The sequence below is a fragment of the Petaurus breviceps genome, unplaced genomic scaffold (assembly GCF_028583685.1).
Source record: "Petaurus breviceps papuanus isolate PSGF00001 unplaced genomic scaffold, PetGlider_PUasm1.0 90667, whole genome shotgun sequence".
Classification (NCBI taxonomy): domain Eukaryota; kingdom Metazoa; phylum Chordata; class Mammalia; order Diprotodontia; family Petauridae; genus Petaurus; species Petaurus breviceps.
The window spans coordinates 5781701-5789079 of record NW_027187302.1 but is presented as its reverse complement, the minus strand read 5'-3'; the positions used below and the strand labels follow the sequence as shown (position 1 = coordinate 5789079).

Sequence of the window (7379 nt, the reverse complement as noted above, 5' to 3'; positions counted from 1 at the left end):
AATGTTCTGTGCAAGCATTATTCCTGGCTAGACCCCATCCCCATTGATTGCTAATCTTTTAGTTTGTCACATCATGCTGACCTGGACTGGAAAAAAATGATTTATTCTGATGTTGTCTTTGACTTCTCAATGAGAACTCTGTCTGGGCCATGCTCAGCTGTAATTCTTCCTACTATCTGTCCACCTTCACTCCTTATTAATATTTTCTGCAGGTGCAATTTAATTAGTAATATGCTACAGTATATTTGTACCCACCACGTATATCTTCATTGGTCTTTGGATGTTCTCCTACTGTAATTCTTCAGAGACTGTGTGATATACACAACAAACTTAAAGATCCCACCTCTGATACCCACTACCAGTGTGACCTTGAGCAAATCCCTTAACTTCTCTAGGTTTTCAGTTTCTCATCTGTAAAATGAAAAGGCTGGACTAAATGACCCCTGAGTTCCCTTCTAATTGTAGATCTGGTCCTTGAGAGGGGAAATTATGTTTTGCTCTGGGTTGAACCAGTGCCTAGCTCAAAGTAAGGACTTAATAAATGTTTGTTGAAATGAATTGAATTCCATAGCTAGCAGTCAAATAGCATCACCAGATTTTATGTCTAAAGATGGGCCTTACTTTCTGAAAGAAGTTTCTTTTTTGTTTCTCTTTTTAACTCTATGAGAAAGAATCAACCCATATTTTCTTTTCATACAGTTGTTATTCATGTATATTAATATTCCATCATTTAGTCATTTCTTTCTGACCCAGCAGAAAACAACAGCTCCTTTAAGGGAGGTAGGACCAAGAAGAAAGGCTAATTTTTAATAACAAACCAGGCAGCCCAGAGAAGTTTTTATTATGTAGGTACTTAATAGAGAATTAGAGGTTCTGAGGATTTGATACAGTCCAAATAATGTCTTTGCTTTAGATTGTCCTCCAGTACTCTTCACAGTGGGTCCTTTCTTGTGCCTAGGGAACAGTGTAGATAGACATGTACCCAAGGAAGTTCTGATTTCCCTATATAACAGGAACCTGGGGAGGGGAAACAAAGCAAAACTCAGAGAGGGAAATGTACCTGCAATTGTAAGCTTCCAACCTTTCACACAAACAAATCACTTACCAGACTATAATTGATTTAATAGCAACAAAGTCAGGTTTCCCAAAGTAAGTAAATTCCATTTCTTTAACTGATAGGTCCTATAGTAGAGGGTTTCAAGTCAAAAATCCTTAGTGATCTGCAAGACAATAAGAGATAAAAAGAAAACCACAGGAGGATGAAGAGAAGGGAGAAAAGAGGAAGTAGATACGTCTGACTCTGAACCTAGTATAATTCTGATACTAAGATGTATATTGGGTAAGTATACCAGGTTCCCTATAAAAGCCTGGAGATTCTGACATTTGTTGTTGGCATCTGAAACTAATGTTGAAAAGTGTAATGAGGAATAGAAATGAAGCTTCAATATTTTTCCAAATAATTCATTCCCTTCTCTTTTGACATCTAGTAACTGGCCAAAGGATAACTTCATTTCCCCAGCTATAGGGATTAGTAGGAATGACTTCTAGTAGGAGTGAGATTTGATTCCAAATGTGTATCAAGGGAAATAAAATATAAATGTATAGAAAACTTGAAAGAGTTAAGGAAAATAAAGTGCTTGTAGATATGCTTATTTTATAAAAATCAAATCCAAGTTCTTTGAACTCAATATTAAAGACTTTTCATCACAGTATGGTTTTATGAATTTGAGAGGGGGAAAAAGAATAATTCTCATGTTTCTTGAATCAGAGCATCTCTAAGCCCTCATTCCATATCATACCCTAGTCAAATTGCTTCTTGCCTCACCGAAAATCATCCAAACTGAAAGATGGTTTCCAAAGTCATGAAATTAAATGATTCTTTTTGTTATGATTCCCATGCTAAATATGAACATCAAACCAAAGCATCATCTTCTCATCACCCCCACCTAATTTAATAAGAGACTACTCAAAGAGGAGCAAGCAGAGTATGATGGAGGACAATCTGACAGAGATGGTAATTTTTTGTGAGGCATCTGCTCCTGTTCCACCACCTAGAAATCTATGAATCAAATTAGTGGATTCAATTCAGGCAGAGTTATTGAATTATCTTCAAAAGGATTTTGCAAAGCAAACTACTCACTCTTTGGCATCTGCTATGTAATCTTCCAAATCCAGGGCTGAAAATTAAAGTATATTTGATTTGGTTGAGTGAATTTTACCAGCTACTGGCCAGGCTGATGTACTGCAACTTTTATAACAAAAGGCTTTAATAACTAGAAGCAGTCACTAGTGAGCTTTAATAAGCTGATGTGCCCTATAGGTTTTCAGAGGCCAAGCTAAGCATGGTCTTGAACTTGTAGAAGTTCAAAGGATAACTGATTTTATAGAACTAACCAAATTTGGGGGGCTTTTGAGGAAGTGTTCAAGAATGTCACCATCAAAAAGAAACTAAAATTATATGAAAATACTAATAATAGCACTTTTGTGGTAACAAAATAACTAGAAATGAAATGATCATCCATAGATCATGGAATGGGTGAATTAACTGTAGTATATGTCTATAATGGAATTCTATTGTGCTCTACAAAACAGCAAATATAAGGAATTCAGAGAAACATGGAAAGATCTGTGTTAACTGATAGGGAGTATGCTAAATATAACTGGGAGGCTATATACAATGATGGAAATAAGGTAAATGGGAATAACACTAGAAGGCAACTAAACTCATATTGCATGCAACGACCAAAATTGTTTCCAGAAATCAGATAATAGAACATATCTCCCTCCTTAAGAGGGAGGGAGGAGTACAGATGGTAAATGCTGCCTATGCTGACAGATGTGGCTGCCGTGTGGGTTGATTTTGCTTAACAGTATTTGTTACAAGGGAGCATTCTAGGGGTTAGGGGCAAGGGAAAATATCAGGGAATGACTCTGATATTTTTTAAAAAAAGGAAAAGGCAGCAATAAAAAATACAAAGGATTTATACTCTGTTTTGAGGCAAAAGAAAAGAGGAGAAAGTGTGAAAAATTGGTTCTCTTGATGCCCTTCTCAGAAGTCTCTAATCAACTGAGAAATGTAATTGAATTCTAGAAAATTTGCAGAAATGAGTGTCAAAGACTGATGTCTATCGTTCACTATACTATTCAAATCATATGACAGAATGCTCTGCAGAATCTTTTGGATAGAAGAGCTTTTAAAGGAAGGAAAAGCTTCCAGTGTCTATTCAGCTTGGTGATGATTCATGAGAGGTAGGGAGCAATTGAGTTTTTGCCTATAGCATGGGTCCTTTGGCTTCTCGTGAAGAAATGCCTATGCCTCCAACCAAAGTGAAAGTGAACTCTTCTGTTTCCAGCAACTGAACTGCAATCCCATATGACTGACTGGAACCCTAACCAAGAGAATGTGACTTCTGCAGCTCAACTTTATGACGGTGCATCTGCTCTGAGTGGTATCTTTGAATGGAGTCCAGGAACTCTTCCGTCAGCTGCATCCATATGCTATGCATGTGTTCATTGCTACGCACATTTTTTAAATTTAGTTCTTGTGGGTGCATGTTCTACACTTTCCCTGTACGTGATTTTTTAAAAAATTATGCTTCAGAAAATACACATAATCTTTTCAAAGTCCATGCTGACTCACCCAGGGTTCTTTTGAATGTATTTTTCAAGCTTTAAGTTGGTTAGACCAAATCATGCAACTGAGGCAGTGATTAAAAGTTATTTTGCTCAACTTCTAATTGGAAGAGAATCATGGTGCTGGGGAAAGAGTCCTAAATCTAGAATCAGAGGACCTATGTGGTCAGCTCTTTGCTCTGTTACTTGCTTGCCTGTGAACAAATCATTTCCCCTTCAGATGCAGTTTCCTTATTTGCAAAATGAGAGGGTTGGGTTAGATGATCTTTAAAGTTGCTTCCAGCTTTAAATCCTATGATTCTATCCTTATATGTGAATGGCAATCCAAACATTCTTTCAAACCAATAGCTTTTTATCTTTTATATGCATTATGTGTATATGATAATAACATATACATGTATATATAATATAATTATATATATGTAATATATATGGAGGTAAAGAATAGAAAAAGTAGTTTCTACCCTTAAGGAACTCACATTCTGGTGGAGGAGAAAACATCATAAAAAAATTAAGTACGTACAAGTTATATAGAGAGGAGATGGAAGGTGATCTCAGAGGGGGAAGGCCCTTATAACAGAGGGGACTGGGAAAGACTTCACACAGAAGGTAGGATTGCAGTTGAGTTTTGAAGAAAGCTCAGGGACTTGAGAGACATACACACACACACACACACACACACACATATACACAGAGAGAAAGAGACAGAGAGAGAGAGAGAGACAGAGAGAGAGAGACTGTCTGTACATGAGCAGCATACTTCTTCAGACTTACGCCTGGTATTTCCTCGAAGACAAAGGCATTCCTGGATCAAAAACCATTAACCACTATGCTGTCTGAAATTATTAGCTCCATAATGTTCTGTTTTCAAATGACTGGATCAGGAATCAATCATCTTCAAGGTCAGCATCTCTTAAAGGCAGTTTGAAAAATTTAATCTCATGACAGCTCCAGATGTCTTCCTTCAAGGACAGGTTTGCCATAGACCACATCAGTCTAATCCCATATCCCAAACTCTCTCCTCTTCTGAACTTTTCTATTATTATCAAAGCCATCATCATCCTCCCACTCACTTAGACTTGCTGTCTCGTTAATCTTGTCTTCAACTCAGTCACCCTACATATCAAATCTGTTTCCAAATGTTGTTGTTTCTACTTTAACAACATTTCTTTTATATGTCTCTTTATCACCACTTATACAGCCACCACCTTAAATCAGGATCTTCTCACCTCTCCCTTCTGGACTATTATAATCTCCTTCTAATTGGTTTTTCTGACTCAAACCTCTTTCCATTCCAATTAATTCTTTTACTATGCTTTCAATTGATTATTCTAAAGGGCAAGTTTGACCACATCACCTCCGCCACCCAAAAAATGGCTCCCTATTTTGTTCAAGATTGAACATAAAGTCCTCTATTTAGCACTTAAAGCTTCTTATAAACTTGGTCCTTTATTATCTTTGCAGTAGTTTAACACTTAATTCCCACCCACACACTCTATGATTGAGTGACATTGGACTACTTATTACTCCTCAGACATAATAGTCCATCTCCCATGCCCCTACCTTTATAATGGCCAACACTCATGCCCAGGGCATTCTCCCTCGGTGCCTTTCAGGTCCCTGAGCTTTCTTCAAAACTCAACTGCAATCCTACCTTCTGCTTGAAGTCTTTCCCAGTCCCCTCAGTTGTAAGGGGCTTCTCCATCTGAGATCAACTTCCATCTCCTCTCTATATAAGTTGTACTTGTACATTTATGATGTTTTCTCCACCATCAGAATGTGAGTTCCTTAAAGATAGAGATGACTTTTGCTATTCTTTGTCTCCCTAGTACTTATCTCAGTCCCTAGCACATAGTAAGCATTTAATAAATGATTGTTGCCCTAATGGCTTGCAGAATATGATTTTAAAATGCCTCTAAGAATACCTGCATTTATGGAACACTTTAAAGTTTAAAAAGACACTATTGTTGCTGTTATTTGAAAGTATTCTTTAACTTTAAATGATATGACTTTTCCAAAATGCTTTCTAATTAATAAAGCTAATTAATTATTCAGGGATGTTAAAATTATCTTTATATATAATTAGGAAAAATAAAATATTATTTTAAAAATTAATTATTCAGGAATGACTAATTATAACATTTATTATTTTAGATTGAGTTATGTGTTTTATGATTTTAAATGATTGATTATTAACTCTTAGGGAACTGTAACTATACCATCTCTTTAGTTGGTATCCTGATATTACATTAAAAAGTCCTCTACAGAAAGAATTACCCAGGAAACATCACTGACCAAATATGTTCTTTTCTGATTTTACTAACTGCAGTCTAGATGGAAAACAACAGCAAATATAGAAATAGCATTACCCTAAAAGATTTTGGTCATCATTTGATTTGTCTGGGTGTTTTAAATATAAAGATATTTGGAGCCTTGCTATATCTTTTTAATCAACTGTTTAAAGATAGACAATCAACTTCTTAAAGATAAACTTAATCAGCCCTAATCAACCTTTTAAAGATACATCCTTTAGAACTTAGAGGATATGTAAGAAGCTTAGATTTGGTTACACACACACACATACACACACACACACACACAGGGTCTTTTCTATACTAACAACTAGTAAATTCAATAGAGTCAGTCCCCAAATCTGTCAATTCCATAAAATATGCCCCAAACAGGTGTTGGTTTTCACATAGACAAAGGATCCAAGCATTTCATTTTGCAAGTAGTTTTATTAGTGTCATGTAGCCAGCCACAGAGTTACCAGAAAGGAGGGAAGGAGAGGGGAATATTACAGAAGTATTTCTCCAGGACATTTGTTTCTAAATGTATGTTTCTGCTGAGATAAAATTTATCACCCTACATTCTTGCTGCAATCGACAAAATAATAAGGGGAAGAAGATATTAGGGAGTTTTTACCCAGGGCAAGCTGACGCTGATGAATGCCACTCTGAGATTAAATTTAGCTCAGCTCTTTGAGCACAATACTGAAGGCTATGCTAGTGAAATAGATCTCAACCATTTTCAAAGAAGAATTTAGAGGAGTGTGAAACTTCATTCCATGCCTGACAGAAAATTAACTCCTATAGGGTCTGATGATTTGCCTAAAACTCTTCTCATAAGTTATGCATGATGCTTATGGTAAGATGCTTATGAAGTTACTATGATACTTCTGGTAACTTGCCTCATGATTATTTCTTCTGTTGATCATTACTTCAGTTTTGTGTATCAGTGAAATTAAGGGTAAAAGGATGAGCTGAGGTGCCCAGGAAGCTTCAACAGTAAGTTGGAAGGTTGATATTCAGATGAACTTGAGAACTGAAGTTGTTCCATTTCTGACTAAAAGCAAGCCTTTTTCCTCCCTATGTAAGACATGCACTACCTTGTAGTAGTATGCATTGCTTGCTTAGCCAAGGCATGTGGCATAGTGCATAGAGTGCTGGGCCTGGAATCAGGAAGACCTGAGTTCAAATCCTGACTCAAATACTTAATAGCCATGTAACTCTGGACAAGTCACTTGCTCTCTCTCTATCTCAGTTTCCTCACCTGTAAATGTGGCTGATAATATCATCTACCCTCTAGGACTATTGTAAGGATCAAATGAGATAATATTTGTAAAGTGCTTTGCAAATTTTGAAGTGCTGTATAAATGCTAGGTATTATTATTTTGGCCACAAGAGAAGAACTAGACTTTGGTCATCCTAATGATGCCATTACCAAGTTCTTTCCTAAAGGACAAT

At 36.4% G+C, this 7379-nt stretch overlaps 1 long non-coding RNA gene across 1 annotated transcript; it reads right to left on the bottom strand.

Moving 5' to 3' along the window:
- Positions 1-726: 726 nt before the first annotated feature.
- On the bottom strand, positions 727-4649 carry LOC138143799 (uncharacterized). The gene is made up of 3 exons (XR_011163794.1): positions 4408-4649; positions 1106-1220; positions 727-1017 (listed from the first exon to the last, which is right to left on the bottom strand). It is a non-coding gene; the product is annotated as an uncharacterized lncRNA (long non-coding RNA).
- Positions 4650-7379: the final 2730 nt, after the last annotated feature.